Here is a 19,261-nt window from a genome sequence, read left to right as displayed (position 1 = left end):
TTCAGAATGAGCTCTGAGTGTTTCTGTCTTGCTAAGCTGTTCCCACCATGGGCCCACTAATGCCCACTCCACGCTGTTCTTACCCCAGCTGGTTGCTTCAGGTGTATAGTCCTGGCAATTCCATCCCTTCCCACCCCATTCCCTTTGGGAAATACTGCTTTTCCATCCCTCTCCTGCTTGTAGCCCGCTCTGTGTCTTCTTTGTGCTCACACCCTTTTGCAACAAGAGCTTTTTTGGGAATTCCTGGTGCTGGGCAGCTGGGCTCTCTCTGCTGCTCTTCTGTTCTGCTCCTTTAGCCCACAGGATTTATAGACATGGAAAAGAGGAGCAAAATCTTCACAGATCACTCCTCCAAGAACCGCAGAGTTGTTAAGGTTGGAAAAGGCACCTGGGATCAAGTCCAACCATTAACCTAACACTGTGTTTTTACAGCTAGAACTGCTGTGTTCTTGGAGAGAAGAGCACCCTGAAGATCCATCTGGGACTGGGATCTCCAGGGACTTGTAGGGACAACCTCCGCTGAATAACCTAGAGAGAAACTCTTCAGGCTGTTTGTTTCATCTCTGCTGATGGCAAGGGGTGAGGTGGGAAGGGAGGGGTTAGTGGTTGTGACAGGGGAGACAACAAAAGGAGAAAAATTTACTTTGGAAGCATGAGAAACCCCCTGCCACTGATGTCTTTTCAACACACACTTTGGCTTGTGCTTCCCTTTGTCTTTCTGGGGACTACTGCCTTCTCTCCTGAGAACCAGAACAAAATTTCTGGCTACCTGGGAAGCAGCTGTTGTCCTCCCTGTGGAAGAGTGGGTTTATTTAAGGATGTTGCTGGAATTGGGAAAGGCTACCCGGCTGGTCAGACAGAGAGAATTTATATCAGGCTTGCAGCAAAGTGCACTTGGCTGTGACAATTTACTGGGGATATTGCAGGGAAGTTTTGATTGCAGCTGAGAAGTGACAGTAAGAGACTGTAAGGATATCCCTGGAAGTGTCCAAGGCCAGGCTGGATGGAAGTTGGAGCAACCTGGGATAGTGGAAGGTGTCCCTGCCCATGGCAGGGGGTGGAAATTGGATGGGCTTTAAGGTTCCTTCCAACCCAAACCATTTTGGGACTACAGACAGCAGCATTATGTGATCTGGGTGTTCATAAAGACCCCATTTGTACCACCTATTAATAAAAAGCATCATTGCCTTCTGGAAGGTGCTGTGGCTACCAGTGATCTGATTAATTGAATTTGTTTTAAACAATTATGATGGTTTAACCCCACGTGGTGTCCTAGATACACCCTGAAATGTCAGCATCCCTGATGGCAGCTTCCATCCCCAGGATGTCTTCACAGCAGCCTCCTGGATGTGTTATTTTTCCAAGTGGTTTCAGGTAATAACAGGGTAGGAAGTGTTCTGCTGTCAGTGAAACATCAACACAGGCAGCTCTCAGCAGGTAGCTGGTAATAAAAGAATCAATTGCTGCTGGTTTTAACAATCTGTGGATTCACTGCTAAACTGCTAAAACCAAAATTCTAATGCTAAATCTGATTTTTCTTTTCTCCCCCCCCATATTTTTAGATATCAGTGTATCTCACTGTAGTTTTAATGAAATTTTTTGGGGGAGGGAGTTTTCAGCACTAAATCAAATCTCTTTTTTCTGAAGAGGGAAGTCTAGGTACATTGAGATGCATATATGTTGTGTGTATTTTCTGCTGTTGGGACAATCTAGAAATGATTTTGTTGGGGTTTTTTTGAGGTCACAACTATTTGTGGCCAGAAGCTCTGGTGAAAAACAGTCCAGGCTGGTGGCTAGGGGTTAAACAGCTCAGCTGAGCTGGGAGGACAATACTCTTGTGTGAATCCCTGGATTTATCCCTCTCTTCTCCCCGACTTCCAAAGCAGTGCTGGCTGCCCAGGGGGCTCCTGTGGCCAAGCTTCCCGTGCTGGCTGCCTGAGGAAGGAGCTCAGCAGAGCTCATCCCTCTCCTATAATTAACTTGCAAGGGAAGGCTGTTTCTCAGCCGTGCCGGTTGGGACTGCTGAAGGAGCCTGGTTTCCTATGGAAAGCAGGGAACTGTCAGGGAATAACTGATCACAGGAGAATCCCTCTTAAAGGGAAGCTGGAAATAAATTAACTGGGAGGGAAGTGCTGCTCTGCAGCTTTCAGCTTCTAAAGAGGTTTCTCTGCCTCGGAGCTCCTGTAACAACTGCAATTGCTGCGGCTCTGAGGGATGGATTATTTTCCAGCCTGGCTTTGGACACTGCCAGGGATCCAGGGGCAGCCACAGCTTCTCTGGGCACCCTGTGCCAGGGCCTGCCCACCCTCACAGGGAACAATTCCTTCCCAATATCCCATCTCTCCCTGCCCTCTGGCAGTGGGAAGCCATTCCCTGTGCCCTGTCACTCCATCCCTTGTCCCCAGTCCCTCTCCAGCTCTCCTGGAGCCGCTTTAGGCACTGGAAGGGGCTCTGAGGTCTCCTTGGAGCATTCTCTTCTCCAGCCTGAATGCCCCCAGCTCTCCCCCAGCCTGTCAAGTCCAAGTCTTGAGGCTCCTTGGTTTTGTCTCAATCCCGTACAAGGGATTGATTTGATTCCTTGTCCCCAAATTCTCAAGCCCTTCTCCCTTCCAGCATAATTTCCTGAATCCCCACAGGCACTCAGCCACAGCCACTCTGTGAGGGAGCTCTGATTTGAATTCAATTTGGTTTGCTATCTTGTTGAGGACAGAAAGGAGCCTTTCTCTCCATTTTGAATTGCCAAGATTTTTAATTTCTCCTCCTTAAAATCTCCTTCAAGATTTTTAAGTTCTTGGATTCTGTGGTTTGCAGAGCAGCATCTCATCCCGTGGGCAGGGATCACAGCAATCATCCCATCAGAGGAAACTGGGCTGGTTTTGGTGTTGGTGTAATGGCATCACCTTTCCATCATGAGGAAATACAGTCCTGGGATTGCTAGCAGAGTCCTCTGGTTGCCAATAACTCAGCTGGGCACAAACAAATCCACAAAATGCTCCCCAACACAAGCCAGCTCTTTAAACAGAACCCAAGGCATAGCAGTAGATCACCAGAATATATTGCAGGTATTAGAGCAGCTTCTCACAGGACTGAAATGATCTCTTTGGGGCATTTGGCTATCTTGAGCTCTTGAAGGAAATATTCCCCTAGCTGAGATAATTCCAGCTCTCTGGTCACTGCAGACAAATGAAGGAATTGGGTTGTGCAGTAAAACATGGAAAGCAAATAATCCAGCCACTCTGGGGACTTTATACTCTGAGGGGAGAGAATCTGATCTCACTGCAGGAAGCTGTGATGCTCAAAAGAGGCACAGGTTTTTGAACAATCAGTCTCCTGGGGTTCCCTTTCTAGCAAAATCTCTCTTTTGGACTGAGACTGGTCTGGGGTGGCTGGGCAGGGCTCTGCTGCTCACTCCTGTTGTTGGCACAGGAATGTTTCCCTCCTGGAGCACAGTCTCACAGAGCTGAGCCCCAGTGAATCCCTGAGCTCATTTCTCTCAAACCCAGGAGACATCTGCTAAAAAGTCCTTCAATGGATGTTCTTATGGACTTGTCAGACGACCTCTCCAGCCTGAGATGAGGAGCTGTTTCAGCCTTGGGCTTCAGGGCAGGTTTTCCCGGCTTCAGCCACGAGCTGTGTCCCTTTCCTCAAGAGCTGCTTCCCAGATGTGCTTTCTGTGCTCTCCCAGCTGTGGGCTCAGCAGAATGCTCTGCTGATTTTCTGCTCTGTGTGTCTCCAAGCACTGCCACGAGCTCTCCCTCTCTCCCTTCAGGTTCCTGTGCAGCCAGGGACCCTGTTTTGGGTCAGTGCCTTGTGCTCAAACTGCAAGGTGTTCTGAATCTTCTGAGTGTTTCTCTGCAGCTGTATCCCATTCCAGGTTTGTTTCCACAAGGAGGAGGAGGACAATGCTGGAGCCAGGGCTGTGTCCAGTGCAGCTGGGTACATCTCTTCAGTTAATTAATGCAACATCCTCTTCCTTGAGCTATGGGCAAAGACCTAACCTCTCATCCCACAGCACCTCGGAGCCCCCAGTGAAAAATACTGGAAATGTTTTGGGAAATCCAGGAAGATCAGAACAACTGATCCAGATGTCGACTCCTTCACAGAACCACCGTAGTTTGGTGAGGCAAAACCTGCCCTTACAGGAATGATGCTGTGTCCCTGCTCATCCCTGTGTTCTCCCTTTTTAAGTGCAAAATTTGGGAAGAGGAACCAAGCCTGAGGAGTTCAATTAATTCATCTTTAATTTCCTTTACAAGGCACAAATGACTTTGTTAAGGAGAAGTAATTGATTCCAGTGACTTTATTGTTTGTTTTATCTGTCTAAACTCTTTTCCAGACACTTTAACACACAAGCTTCTCTTCCTGATTGTCCTCCAGCAAGAAAGGGGTTGTGGGGGAAAAAAAAAATCCCCTTGCTCCAAAGGCTCTTTTTCCCTACCCCAGCAGCATGCCTTGGAAGTTACACCCATGGCTAAATCCTGTTGACATCAGGGTGTTTTTGGGGCTCTATTTGGAGCTGTTTTGAAGCGCTGGCTGCATTAGGGACGCATGCTGGACATTCTCTCCCAGCCTCCCCTCAATGTTTCCCTGTCTGTCCCAATTAGGGCTGGATCCAGAGTTAATCTGTGAAACACAGCAGCAGCTGTCCCGAGGCAGACCCGAGGCTCTGATGGCTTTGCTCCCTGACACTGCCTGGGAAGGGATGCTTCATGGATGGGGATGTTTAGTGGAATAAAAACAGGAGTTGTGCTGGCTCCTTTCAGAGCTTTTATTTTTTTTAACTGGGCTTAAATTATTTTTTTGTTTCCTAGATGGTTTTGTTCAGTTTACCTTCCATTATTGCTCACTGCCTTTGGAGAGTGCTGGCTTTCCTGGCTTCTGCAAGTATATATGGAAGGGAAGTCCACAATTTGCATGGGAAAAGGGGCTTATTTTGGTTTTTTATCTGCATCATTTTAATAATGTGCACTTGAAGTGCTGTGGTACTGTTAGAAGGAGCCACCACCACACACCTCATGATTCCCAAATGCCTGGAGTGCCAGGACAAGGGGGAATGGCTTCCCACGGACAGAGGGCAGGGACAGAGGGGATATTGGGAGGAAATCCTTCCCTGTGAGGGTGGGCAGGCCCTGGCACAGGGTGCCCAGAGAAGCTGTGGCTGCCCCTGGATCCCTGGAAGTGTCCAAGGCCAGGTTGGACAGGGCTTGGAGCAACCTGGGATAGTGGAAGGTATCCCTGCCCATGGCAAGGGGTGCAATGGGATGATTTTAGAGTCCCTCCCAACCCATCCCATAATTCTATGAATTCCTTGTGCTCTGTCCATCCCTTTGCTTGCTGTTTGGGACTGAACTGAGTGTTTGGTTGCTTTGGATTCTCTCTTTCGTGAGTGGCAATAACTGAGGGAGGGGCTATAGTGAGCTCAGCTTGGTTTTGTGTTGCTGCACCTGGGGCTCTCTTTTATTGCCATGTCCCACAGTTCTTTGCAGCTTTTTGTAATTCTTACTAATCTTTGCTACTTTAAGTCATGATTTTTCCTTTCTCCTCTGCAAATTAGTCCAATATCCCTTTTCCAATATCTGGACCTTTTCCAGATCCTTTAGGCTCTGAGAACAGCACATGCCACAGCCCAAGGAGCTTGGGGATTCCACTGGGATTCCCTCTGCCGTGAGAAATAACCATTTATTCCTACCTGTCCCTTCCTGTTTCCTAGCAGTTTGGAATTCTCTGGGGAACCTTTCTTTTAATCCCAGGGGAGATTAATTTCCAAGGCACCCCCGGTGAGGGAGCTTTTGAGAAACCAGAGTAGGTGGTATCAAGTGAATTACCCTTATTCTGCATGCATTGATGCCCACAAAGGATTCCCCAGGAGCCATGATTTCAGCTAGCAAAGGAATGGTTCCCTTCCATCCCAGTTTTCTAATTATCTGTAATGTTGTTACACAGCCTCCACTGCTTTGCTCAGTGTTAAATTCAGTGATAATTTGCTCAATTAATTCCTTTTTGGATTTTTTAGTGTTCGTTTGTTGGTGGGGTTTTTAAATGTGTAAATTTTTTAATTTTTTTTTAACTGGCCACTTTGCTCTTTCTGAGGCTCTGCAAATTAACATAAGATGGCCCTGCTTGGAGGTGACTTTTTTTTTTCCAAGGCAGTGCAGGAATGCTGTTAAGGTTGCTGAGCTCTCTCAGCTTGAGGAGCTGAATTCTCCTTCAGTCCACAACGGGCAGCCAGCCAGGCATTTTTCTTGTAAATATTTTCAGCATTTTTTGAAGCCACTTATTCTGGGGAGGTTTCCATTCCCCTCTTCTCATTCCCATTGTCCCCCACCCCCCCCTATTTTTTTCCCCCATGGAGGACTTCTTATGGTTTCAGGAGAGATCCCACCAAGGGCTAGAGCCCAGTGTGGAATTCCTGCAATCCTGAACCACTCTCTGAGTGTTCCCAGGGCTGGATTCAATTGACAAGAGGCTCTGCAGCCAACCCCCTTGGACTGCACATGTGTTTATTTAAATGTCAGTGGCCCACACAAGCTGAATACCTATTAGCTGCAGCATGCCTCAAATCCAAAGCAGAGCTCCAGTTCATATTTATTGTTCAAAGTACAGATCCCTTTATTGTTGTCATTTCAGTCCCCTCGTATTTATGGAATTATTCAGTCAGCTCTGAGAAGTTAACTAGCACTTTGCAGTGTTTCTTTACTGCCAGGGTGTAATATCTGTCTGTAATAAATATATAGGTAAGGGATTTCAGAAACAAAACAAAACAGCAACAACATATTGCATGTGAAAACTTTACTAAGCAAATAAAACATTCCCTGCCAGAGATGCAGAGAAAACACCAGCAAGCTGGTACCATCTGAAGTCACTTAATGAGCAGTAGATGGGTAATTCCACTCTGTTCTTTTAACTCTGCTGTTTTCTGTCAGTCTCCAGGGTTTCTGTACCCCACTCTCTGTAAAACACACAGGCAGGCTGGAAATAAATTGCCAAGGGTTGTAACAAGAGGTTTTTAAAGGGCTGGTGGGAGCTGAGGATTCCAAAATTGACAGGAAGGTGCAACCAGGTGGAGTCAGGATCTTCTCCCAGGGAAGAAGGGACAGGAGGAGAGGGAACGGCCTCAAGTTGTACCAGGGCAGGTTTAGACTGGAAAGAAGGGATTATTTCTTCATGGGAAGGGCTGCAAAGAGTTGGAACAGGCTGCCCAGGGCAGTGCTAGAGTCACCACCCCTGGAGTGCTCAACGACTGTGTGGATGTGGTTTAGTGGTGGTGCTGGGTTGACAGCTGCATTCAGTGATCCCAAAGGTCTTCTACAACCTAAATGATTCTTTTGTGACCTCCAGGCAGCCAGGCTGGGGCGAAGTGCTGCTCTTTTGGTGTTGGGGCTTTCTGGGCATGAGTAACATTGGAAATGTCACTACCTGGTATGAGCACAGCAGCCCAGCAGTGACAGGGAGGGTTTGGTTTTGCCAACAAAGCTCCTGGTGGCCCTGAGAAGGAAGGGAGCAGCTGTGGCAAATGGGTGTGTTTTGGGCATGATCATCCCTCCAAGACAGGAGGCATTAAACCAAGCCTAGAGAAATGAGGATGCTATATCTCCTCTGAAAGAGGAATGCAGACAGAAAACATCTTCTGCACTTGATAGTCTAAAAATCTGCCCCACTTCAGTTCTAACAGTTGGCTCGGTGAAGAGGCATCCAGTAAAAAAAAAAAAAGACACTTTCTGCTAAAAGAAAAGTTGTCTCCAGTTAGGTTTTAATTTCACTGGCAGCATTCACCTGTGATCTTTCTTAGTTTGGAATGATGAGAATGCTTACATTTGATTTGAGAGAATAACAGTTTAATTAAAGGGGAAGAAAGAAAAAAAAAAAAGAACTTTCTCTTTGGCTGGGGTTGTCCTGCTGACGTGAATGTGAGTTACTCCAAGCGGGGTTTTGGGCTCAAGTCCAGAAAAGCAAAAATGCTTCTTTAAAACCAACTGTAAGGCTGCTGTTCTGTACGGGGGGCTGCCCTGCTGGCTCATTAAAACACATGGAAGATGGGATGCCTGGGGAGCAGGGATCATTTCTTTGCTGCTTTGAATGCCATCCAGGCTGGCAGCGAGGGGAAGCTGCAGAGTTGCTGTGGTTCTACGGTGGCCTTGTCCCCTTCCCAGCGGTCAGGTGTGTCCATCCCAGAAACCAGCACTTCACCTGGCAGCCTCGCCGCCAGCCCCGGCACACAGAGCCCATTGACTCCATGGAACAGCCCTACAATTTTGGGATTAAGTCTTCAAGGCTGCTGCTGAGAAGGGTTGGCGAGGCAGGCGGCTTTGCCCCGTGAGGCAGGAGAGGAAATCCAATACCGAGGGCTTTCGGCTTTGCATCTTGGATGAGCGAGGAATTCGCTTCTGGGAAAGTTGCTTTCGAGGGGTAAGTTGCCTTGTAGAAATGTAAGGAAGTTGTGGGATCACTGTCGCTGGAAGTGTTCAAAAAACATGCAGATGTGGCACTCGGGGTGTGGCTTGGTGCTGCTGGGTTCATGGTTGGGCTCGATGATCCTGGAGGGCTTCTCCAACCTCAGTGATTCCATGATCCCCAGAGCTGCAGGTCTGCATCCTGCCGAAGGTGTCACCTCACACCCTTGACAGTTGCATGTTAAAGACTAAGGATGCTTTTGAAGAGGTTTCCAGGTCTGACTTTGGTTTCTGGATGAGGAGAAACCTGAGGAGAGAATTTTGGAGTGTGACTTCAGGGATGGATTTGTAGACAGCCAGTAAGTGATGGATGCTCCTGGGAATCCAGCTTGGAAATACGTAAGAGATTTTCAGAGAACTTCTTTCATGATGGCTTTCTTTTCAGGAGTCTGTCCACCTTCCAAAATCCTCAGTCTTGTGGCAAGATCCCCATGCCCAAGCATGGGAGAAAGTATGGCTGCAGATCTCTGTCACATCCAAAGTATATCCTTGTGTTGGACAGAACTTCTTCCTCTCATCTGATAATTGCAATTCCATTAGTTTTCCAACCTTGGAAATCTTTCTTTTGTCATGTTAAGGCTATCCAGTTCCATTTTATTTTTGGCTGGCTGTAGAGAGCCGGCATCCAACCCAAAACTCGATGGTAAATCTGTGACAGTCTCTATCAGAAAAAAGAGGATAATGATGGCACCCAGGAGTTTTATCAGCCACAGCTGTTGCGCTGTTTGCTGGAGAAACTGTTCTTTGAAATATACGACCAAAATAAAGAGCCGAGCATCTGTAGTGCTGTGGATAATTTAACAAGATGTCTCCCCCAGAAGAGCTGTCTGGGTTTACCAAATGCAAGGTGATAAAAAGTGTTCTTGTGCTGGAGGTAAGATAGGGGCACCTTTCCTATGGAGACAAGCTGGGAGTGTTCACCCTGGAGAAGAGAAGGGAGAGAGCTTAGAGCCCCTTTCAGTGCCTAAAGGGAGCTGGAGAGGGACTTGGGACAAGGGATGGAGGGACAGGACACAGGGAATGGCTTCCCACTGAAGTAGGATAGATTTTGATTAGACATGAAGACATTCCTCCCTGTGAGGGTGAGGAGGCCCTGGCACAGGGTGCCCAGGGAAGCTGTGGCTGCCCCTGGATCCCTGGAAGAGTCCAAGGCCAGGTTGGACAGAGCTTGGAGCAGCCTGGGGTAGTGGAAGGTGTCCCTGCCCGTGGCACAGGGCTGGAACTGGAGGAGCTTTAAGGCCCCTCCAACTCAAACCATTCTGGGATTCTATGGTTGCCTTGACCAGATAAGCAGGCAAAAAAGGGGGCATATCCTAGTTTTGGATCATTCCACCTCCCACTGCATGGTCGCTGCTCCTTGGGCTCTGTGTATGAGCAGAACACATCCTGCCCCTTGTTCTGATAGAAGACAAGGGCTGTGCTGATAGCTGAGCCTTTAATGTGCAACAGGCCACCTGCTAGGAAGCTCCTGAAGTGGATGAATCAAGGTCTGTGTGCCTCATCTCCTCGGGTGCCAGAGGTGTGGATATCCTAAACCAATCCCACTGCAACATCCCACTGCAGCAGCACCTCTAGAGGTGCCTGTTGCAAACCCTTCCTTTTCCAAAAGGAGGAATGCACAGTCCTTACTCTGCAGTGTGGGTGTTATTGATCTGTGTATCAGCTCCTCACATTCCAGCTCTGGGCTGGTCCCCACGGCCTTGAAGCTTTTTTGAAACAACTCTTCCATTTGAGTTTCCATTCTATCACATGCAGTCCTGTCCTTGGATCTAGTCCAGGGCACCGCAGGGTTTCTGTGATCTGCTCTTTTTCAGAATGGGAAGTCTGCCTTTTTTATTTCTTTTTTTCTTCTGGCAGAAAGCTAGAGGGACCTCCTGGTCTTTTACAGGCCTGATCTTGCCTAGTGATCCTGGAAGAAGGAAGTAGTTCTCCTTTCTGCCCATGTTTTAGAGTCACACACACAGACATTTCGAGGGCTGCAGAGGCTTTGACTCCTCTGACCTCTCATCTTAATACATTCTAAACTTTATTTTTATCACTAATGGGCCAGCACTCACTTCTTACATTTCTATCAAACAACGTATCTGTAAATGAGGGCTGGATTCCAGAGTCCCACCCAGCTATTTAACAGGGTCTGAGTATAACCCTTCAGACTTTTCAGACATTCCTTTCATGATTTCGATGCCACTGTTGCTATTCTGGACACTTCTGCTGGCATGTCTTGCTCTGCTGTGATGCTCTTGAAGAACTCGGTGAAGGTGCTTGTCAGGAACATGAGTTTTTAAGATACCACATTTAAGGAGCTTGCATCAGGAAAACATTCTTAAAGAGGAGAGTTAAGGGTCTGAGCATCTTTCCCCTTTGCAGGAATGATCTGTGGATGATGTGTTTGAGTACAAGACCTGTCTGTCTATCCAAAAACAGCCTCCTCGGTGTGAGCCACAGGCTTTTACTTTCAGATTTTATCTATTATCTGGTGAGCAAATTCAGATATATTCACGGAATCACAGAATGGTTTGAGTTGGAAGGGAGCTTCAAGATCACCTTGTTCCACCTCCTACCATGGGTTCCTTCCACTATCCCAGGTTGCTCCAAGCCCTATCCAGCCTGGCCTTGGACACCTCCAGGGATCCAGAGGCAGCCACAGCTTCTCTGGGCACTTGACTGAAAAGCTGATACACCACGAGGATTGCTCCTTGATAAGCAGATAGAGAAAATTTGAAGTATTTTAGTGCTTTCTAGTGGATTCCAATGCAAAACTGGCTGCGGTTTTGGTTTTGCCATAGGAAAGGGAAAACAGTCAACTGAGGTTTTGCCAATGCAAAGCATGGTTGCCTTTTGATAGATATTGGTGTTCAGGGAACACTATGACCCCATGAAATGAGATTAAACAACCCTTAGAACAGCAAAACAGAGGAAGAAGAAATGGGGAATTTGAAATGTCCATACAATTTTGTCCACACACATCATCTATCAGTGCTACTTTAGTCTCAAATGCTAATAACTGTGAGATGATCTTGATACCTTATTATGTAGGCAGCAATTAAGTGCTCTCCAGAGCTTGGCTTCTGGAGTCCCAAACCCCCAGACACCTTGGTGCTCTGCTGCTGGTTCCCTCTAAACCTAAACTCAGATCATGGGAAGATGATTTAGAAGGAAATTCTTTAGTAATAGAGCAGTGAGGCTGCCCAGGGAAGCTGTGGCTGCCCCTGGATCCCTGGAAGTGTCCAAGGCCAGGCTGGACAGGGCTTGGAGCAGCCTGGTCTGGTGGAAGGTGTCCCTGCCCATGGCAGGCTGTGGAAGGTGATGGTCTTTAGGCTCCGTTCCAACCCAAACCATTCCATGATTCTATGCTGATATTCCTGAGCCCAAACATTCCTCAACCCCCTCTATATCAGCTAAACAAGTTATTGTATCTGCTTGGTCCTCTGGTGCATCCTGCCCACCCCTCTGCTCAGTGGCCTGTCTTTGCAGCAGGAGGGACATTGTCCTGTGCCTCCATGGCCACAATCCCTCAGGAGGAGGAACCTGCCAGGCAGAAGAAGGATGTGGACTTGGATCTGCCATTCTGTTGTGATTGCGTGCTCTGAACTTGAATATGCTGCAAGTTCTGAGCATCTCTACTAACAGTCAGGGGACTCTAATTCAGTTCCTGAATAGGAGAGTGAGTTGTGGGTCCCTGGTGGATGGCAGAACCTCCCTGCAGGCCTTGGTGACAAGCTGTATTTAAGACTTGCTCCTGTGCTCAGCATTCCCTGTGGAGCAGCCACAGGCAGCTGCATCCAGAACACGCTGAATCCAGGCCCCTCCCCGTGCTGGCCATTATGGATCCCATCCTGCCACATCCTGAATGTGTTTGCATGCTCTCCCAGAGAGCCCTGGGTTCCTTTCCAGGGGCTGCAATTGTCAGCTTGGCTTTTTATTCCAGCTTTGTCCCAAAGTAGATTGGATCGGCGACAGGAAAGACTCTGAGCGCAAGCTCTGCCAGCTGCTCCTCGTCTGTAAAATCTAAAAGTTGCTGCTCCTGAAGCCAGGCATTTTTATTTGCATGAGAAAGCTGTAGCTGACTGTAAGATAGTCTATGATCTGATTTTAAAAGAAAGGGATAAAAATAAGTCTAATTGTGTTCTTGTTCTGCCTCAATTTAGCTGCTGGCCGCTCTCTTTTGTGCTCCCCGCATTTCTGGAGAGCTGGTTGACACTTATTTAGGTTGGCACAAACTAAATATAACCAAGTGTGTGTGAAAGAGCACGGACTGGGTCACAGCTTCCAGAGCAGCAGAAAGAAGCGTTTTGCCTTCAAATACAAAAATCCAGCTCTTCCGAGACAGCTCAATGAAACACACACAACCTGAACAAAAAGTAAGCGTTCCATTCAACTCCTCAACACTGATTTTTTTTTTTTTTGCCAGCTTTTACAGTCCACAGCCTTCTCATTCAATCCTGAATAATAGCTTTGAATCGAGCTGTAAAAGCTTCCGAAGTTTGAAGTCTTTTGACAAGTTAATTTAGCTGTATGGTAAAAAGTTTTTCCCCCAGATAGAATAAAGCCATCATCTCATGAATGTAGTAGTCAGCCAAGGGAAAGAAAACACCATTAGGATTAGAAATGATGGGCTTTATGGAGATAGTTTGTGGTTTAGTGTAATCTACTATCAATATTTCAGCAGAAAAATATCCTGCTCGTCATTCAGCTGCAAGACAGAATCTTCACGTAAAACCAACACCCAGGGGCCAGGCTGTGTATATTCTTATTTATAATTTTTTGGGTCATATTTTGCTTACATTTATTTAGATTTTAATTGTTTTTCACCCTGGATGATATATAATTTTTCTTTTCTGGTGGAAAGATACTGAATAGAAAAATGGATCAATATTTCCTCTAAGGTTGCCATTATAGAGAGACACACCCCACATTTTTCTCCCAGCAGCTGCCATGGATGAAAATAAATACAATAATTTAATGCACATTGCCCTTATTTTTAATATCAAGAATCAGAAAATGATCACCACTAAACTAAGTGTATCCAACACTTATTCTAGCCTTGACTTCAGCAAGATTCCATCTTCATTTCAGACTAACTTCTTTTTTTTTGTCTAAATTTAGGCCTTAGTGTGCTACTAAAATTGACTGAACCAAAAAAAAGCAGTTGAGGGGAAAAGAGATTTCTTTCATGCTCTTAATTCTTCAGTCTAATTTAGAGGGATGATGACACGGTAAGAACTTTTGGATGGTGGTTTGTAATGGCCACAGAATAATTTGTCTCTCTGAAGTAGGAATGGTGATCCTTGTAGATCCCTTCCAACTCAGGATATTCCATAACATAGCTGAGAGCATAGCTCCTAAATAATTAGAAGTTGACAAAATCCAGAAAAATATTGGAAAAAAGATTTAGCAAGGAGTTTTATATAAAAATAGAAAAAAGTGTATTGGACTTAGCCATTGTGAAATGACCGCTGTAACAATCCAATGTATCTCCACCAGCAAAAGTAAAGTGTAAATACAGACAAGAAAGCAAACTTTATGTTGTGACCTTCATTTTGAACTTCACTCCCTCATTTTTTCCCCCCAAGTGGGGGACAGGGACTTGATTTTGCCCAAAAACAACAGCATTAACTTGTTTCTGAGAGTCTGGCTCTTATTGCTTCAGGATTTCAGCTCTTCAGGCCTTGAGTGCTGAAGACTTGATGAAGTGTCGGGTGTGCAGACAAGCTGGGAAACATCTCCTGCAGCCAAACACAGGCGTGGTGGGACTCAAAAGTGGAGCAGAACCACCTTGTTCTGCTCACAGCTCGCTCTGAGCCAGACAGGGCTGCACTGGGGATGGATTTTGCAGAGTGGCAAGGAAGAGGTGTCTGTCTCTGCAGGAGAGAGAAGGATGAGTTCCAGCTGAAGCAGAATTCACCGGGATTTAAAAAAAAAAAAACAAAACAACAAAGCAACAAAACTCCACAATAAAAGGTGTGTTGGAGGAAACCCCAGGAGTGGGGCAATGTAAATTTAACATTCCCTGTCCCATTTCAGCTGTAAGTAGAGTGGGTTTGTTGAGATTTTCTTTTGATAGCAGGAGGGAGTACATCAGTGTGCTGTTGGAAGGATGGAGAACAGGGAATGGGAGAGAAAGCACAGAAGGGTGATGGGTGGGACAGGAAAGCCAAGGGAGGTCAGTGATGGAGACTGAAGGATCAGGAGGGAAGGAGAAGAAGCAATCACCAGGTTGGAAATTGTGTCTAGGCTTGATTTTGTCCAAGGAACCAAGTGGGACCTGCACTTGAAGCAGATCTTTGATGCCTAGGCTCCAGAGGAAGTTCCTGATGGCTCTCTTTCTAACTTTATCCTCCTTTTTTTTTTTTTTTTCTTTAGGTTGTGGAGTGGCAGGATTGGAGTGGAAAGCTGAAGCACCCAATTTTACTTTCACCAGCTCCCTGTGACTAGTGAGGGAAATTAGCTGGAGTGTTGTGATGGCTGTTTCCTGCTTGAGAACATAAAAAATGGAATCATTCCTGACAAACAAGGAGTTCAGCTAAAGATGAGGTGGAGGTAGGCGGGAAGTTCTGTAATTGCTTTTTATTTAAATCTTTATGAATTAGCTCTGCCAGGGTGGGTTTTTTCTGTGTTTTTTTTTTTTAGAATTTTATTTTTTGCTTCAACTGGCTTCTGAGTGAGTTTTTCAGCTGCAATTACAGTAAAAAGCGACTATATACAACTATAGCCAATATGTTGCATTTAACATACAGCAAAGAAGCCTTTCCCTTGTGAATCTCTGAGGTCTAATTTACATGAGCAATGACAGAAGTTTAATTTTCTGCCATTATGCACAGGTTAGCCTAGACTGGATATTAATAGAGACACGTACTCACACCCACAGCCACAGGTACGGCATCAATCAAAACCTGAAGGTAAAACTCACACTCCATGGCAACTTTCAGGGCACAGTTTTCTCCTCTCGTTTCCTGTTTCGAAAGGACTTCAGCAGTGCAGAGGGAGAAGGCAGCTGATGTGGTCAGGCAGGTTTGCAGCCACAAGAACAGCTCTGCACTCACTACAACATCCAGCTCAGGTGGGACACAGGTGGGTTGCCCTTAGAACCTGCAGTTTAGGCAAAAAATATTGGTTGTAAGCCCTGTTTAAAGGATTTGGAAGGCAGACACTCACCTGGCTGCCACAGGTGTGTCCCACACCAGCATTAGATCTGTTACCTTAGCGAGTATTACCCTGGCCAGCTACACAGCTGGCAAGAGCAACCTTCCAGCCCTGAAGCCCTTCCACCCACAGGTCTCTTGACACTCAAAAATAATTTGGGAGGTTATTTATACACACATCCATCTGTCCATCTGAGCACACAAGCTGGCCCCAAATAAAGAGGGCAGAACAACCCTGAGAGGAAACCTAAAACCTCACTGGCCAAAGAGCAACAAACAAGCCCACGAGCCCAAAGAAGCTGAAAATGAAACAAAGAGGGCTTTAGCTTTAGGCAGAAGTGGTGTTTTTGATGCTAGTGGTGCTCTCAGGTGTGTATTCCAGGGAAAATATCCCCAAACTCCAGGCCTGCTGCACGGCAAGCCATGCTGCCTGTATGCTCCAGCATAGAGCTATCAAAATGTAATGGTTGTAAGTTGACAGGCATAAATTAGTATCTAAAAAATAAAAGTTGCAGTTAATGGGATGTTACTGCTGAGGGGACTGTCAGAGTCCATCCCCTACCATGAGCAAGGACACCTTCCACTATCCCAGGCTGTTCCAAGCCTCGTCCAGCCTGGTCTTGGACATTTCCAGGGATGGAGAAATTATTGATGGATCATCCAGTCCAACCCCTGGCCCTGCACAGACACCGCAACAATCCCACCCTGTGCATCCCTGACAGCATTGTCCAAACACTCCTGGAGCTCTGGCAGCCTCAGGCTGTGCTCATTCCCTGGGGAGCCTGCTCACAGCATGGAAAAAAGGCAACTTTAAACGTGAGATCAATATAATATAAAGGACTTTTATAAGGGTGGCCCCTTCAAATGAAAATATAGGTGCTAAATACCTCAAAAAAGGTAAAAGAGAAAAGGAGCAGTGTTTATATATCACCACATACACGCAGAGCTTGAGAGAGGGACAAAGTTGTTAGCAATTCCCATCAGGTCCCACAATTTATGTAAATCCAGATGGCTGAACGACACGGGTTCATTTTTTTCTTTTTTCTTTTTTTTGCTTTAAGGGAAATCTGGAAGTTTTAAAAAACAATTTAGCCAGAGCCAATTAATCAAACCCACCAGCAGCGTGCTGGGATGGCTGCCTGCGAGTAAGGAATGTCATGTTGCAGCTTGTCTCAGGCAAGGATGGGAAGAAACTCCTTGGAAGCTTAGCAGGAAAGTCCCCTTTTCACTATCCCAGCTTGCTCCAAGCCCTGTCCAACCTGGCCTCGGGCTCTTCCAGGGATGGGGCAGCCCTAGGAAACAGGGATAACGGGACAGTGCATCCCAGGAGGGATGTTCCCATCGGATTGTGTCCCCCGGGATGCGGCAGGGTTTTGCTTCCCATCACCGGGAAGGTTTGGAGCAGGACTGGGGAGTTTTGGACAGCGTGTGAATCAGAGGTGAAACAAGAAAATTGAGGTGAAACGAGCTGTGCCAGCCAAGGAACACCCGACAGTTCCATGGGGCGATTCTTCAGGAATCTGAACAATCGATTAATGTTGAATGGTCGCTGCAAAAACAGGGGTAGAGGGAAACATGCCGCACAACTCCTTTTTACCGCTATTTGTATTGCTATTTGTATTTATTTCTTTCCCCTCGGCGATGCAGGCGAGGCTGTTGCACCATGCCCTGCCCTTTTGGGGTGTATGGCTCGCTGGAGCCGTTTGCAGCTCAGCCGGTACCTGACGGTAACACAACAGCCCGTTCGGGAGCAGAGCGCGGCTGGGGAAACCGGGGGGAAACCCCCAAAGTTTCACGTTTTACTGCAATGCCGTCTACACGGCACGGACTGCATTGGCTGTGGGCTCGGGGTCAGGGAGCCGGCCCTGCGATGCCGTCCCGCCCCACACAGATCCCGATCCCGATCCCAGCCCCGATCCCGATGGGGCCGTGGGCTCGGCGCCAACATGGCGGCCCCCGGCCCGCCCCCCGGTCGCCATGGCGACGGGCCGCGCGCCACGGGGCGTGGCCGGGGGCGCGCGGGGCGGGGCCCGATTGGCTCCCTTCCCCCCGCGCGGCTATAAATAACCCGCGCGTGCTGATTGGCCGCGGGGGAAAAATGGTCGCACCACGTGACTCCCCATCTAAAAAAATTTCCAAGATGGCGGAACCCGTCACGGGCTGAGTCCGTCGGTGGCGCGCTCCGCGCCGGGGGGGCCATCGCCGCGCAGCTTCCCCGCCTCGCCCGCCGCCCAGGTCAGTACGCGGCCGCTCCGCCGCCGCCGCGCCGCGCCGCCGCCGCACCCGGGCCGCCCGCGGCGCGGCCCCTTTAAGGCCGCGCGCCTCCCCGCCCGCCGGGCTCGCGGCGCGGCGGGGCCGCTCCCGGGGGCCGCTGGTCCCCGCTGCGCCCCGGCCGCGGGAGGGGGCGGTGACGGGCAGCTGCCGCCGCCAATCGGAGGCGCCCGCGCGGCGGTGGCGGGCGGATTTGAGCCGCGCGGCGCCCCGGGCCGCGCGCTGATTGGGCGTCGCGCCGGGCGGGGCGGGGCCGCCGCGCGCCATCTCCCCGGGCCGGGCGTGGCGGGCGGGGTGGGCGGGGCGCGGGGGGCGTGACGGGCAGCGCCACCGCCCACTCAGCGCGCGGGGCCCGGTTTTTGTGAATGGGGCGGGCGGGGCTGCCGCCGCTGCGAGCCCCGCCCCCCGCGCGCCCGCCCCGCCCCTCCCGGGCGGCCGCGGCTCCGCCTCGTCCCCCGGCGGCGGCGGCGGCGCTCGGTCCGTGCGGGGCTCGGCGGGGCGATGCGGGCGGCGGTGAGTGACCGGCGGAGCGGGCGAGCGAGCGCCGGGCCGCGGGCAGAGCCGCACGGGGGCCCGGCCCCGCGGCTCGGCGGGGCGGGCGCGGCCCTGCGGCGGGGGCGACGCCCGCGGCGGGGCCCTGCGGCGCCGGGCGGGCCGCGGCCCGGGGTCGCTTCTTCCATCCTCTCCCCCCGCGCCTCCTCGCGCTAGCCTTATCCTGGCGATAACGCGGGACTTGGGGAAAGTTTGCGTCCCCTCGCCCCGCTCCCCGGGGCTGCCGGGCTCGGCCGCGGGCCCCGCGGCACCGACCTCCTCTTCAGAAAAACAACCCCGAGATGGCTCTGTTTGAGCCCGGCGGGGGCAAACGGGGGGTGCTGCCCTCGGCGGCGCGGCGCTCTCGGGGAGCCCGGCGGTGGCACTGACAGCCCGAGGCCCAGCGCTGCAGCCTCGCCCCCCGCACCCCGCTTTTGGGGGGCCGAGGGGGCGATAAACCACGTGTGCCGCCGCGAAACCTCAAGCCTCGGCTTGCACGGGGCGAAACGAAGCAGAGAAAGCCGAGGTTCGGGGCTGGCGGAGGAGCGCGGAGGGAGGTGTTGCCCGGCAGCCGCGTGTGGGTTTTGCTGCAGGGATTTATCAGGGGAGATGCTGCGCGATCCCGGCGCTCCCCCGAAACGCTGCCCGCGCCCCAGATGTGCTCTCCGGGCTGCTCGCGGCGCCCTGACAGCTCCGCGGAGCAGATGGATTTACATAACAATAATTTGACGCTGTCAGTGCTCGGCGCTGGGCAGCGGCTGGAGGGGAAGGAAACCTGCCCTTCGCTCAAAGCACTTGCATAATTGTGTTGTGCGCCCACTCCGCGGTACTGGAAGGTGCTGGTTTTGATGGGTTTTTTGCCTGTCA

At 49.5% G+C, this 19,261-nt stretch overlaps 1 protein-coding gene and 1 long non-coding RNA gene across 6 annotated transcripts in view; one reads left to right on the top strand and one right to left on the bottom strand.

The window, feature by feature from the left end:
* Positions 1–6,708: 6,708 nt before the first annotated feature.
* LOC146434366 (uncharacterized) lies at positions 6,709–17,693 on the bottom strand. Of its 4 annotated transcripts, none has more exons than XR_014853362.1 (3): positions 16,709–17,693; positions 15,311–15,539; positions 6,709–9,372 (listed from the first exon to the last, which is right to left on the bottom strand). It is a non-coding gene; the product is annotated as an uncharacterized LOC146434366 (long non-coding RNA). The 4 variants fall into 4 exon arrangements; XR_014853360.1 differs by having other exon boundaries at positions 15,361–15,539; XR_014853363.1 differs by lacking the exon at positions 6,709–9,372 and adding an exon at positions 11,834–14,311 and having other exon boundaries at positions 15,361–15,539.
* Positions 17,694–17,696: 3 nt separating this feature from the next.
* HDAC4 (histone deacetylase 4) overlaps positions 17,697–19,261 on the top strand; it is a 163,723-nt gene continuing 162,158 nt past the window's right edge. The window contains exon 1 of one of the 2 annotated variants that reach the window (XM_085065865.1): positions 17,697–17,827. The gene's annotated coding sequence lies outside the window, so the exon portion shown is untranslated. Of the gene's footprint in view, positions 17,828–18,268; positions 18,377–19,261 lie in introns of those variants that run through there. The other variant, XM_085065866.1, reaches the window with a different exon arrangement.

Source organism: Lichenostomus cassidix, chromosome 7, assembly GCF_008360975.1.
Source record: "Lichenostomus cassidix isolate B80296 chromosome 7, HeHo_3.0, whole genome shotgun sequence".
In the NCBI taxonomy this organism is placed as follows: domain Eukaryota; kingdom Metazoa; phylum Chordata; class Aves; order Passeriformes; family Meliphagidae; genus Lichenostomus; species Lichenostomus cassidix.
Note: the sequence above shows the minus strand (reverse complement) of the source record. Positions and strands in the feature narration are given on the sequence as shown.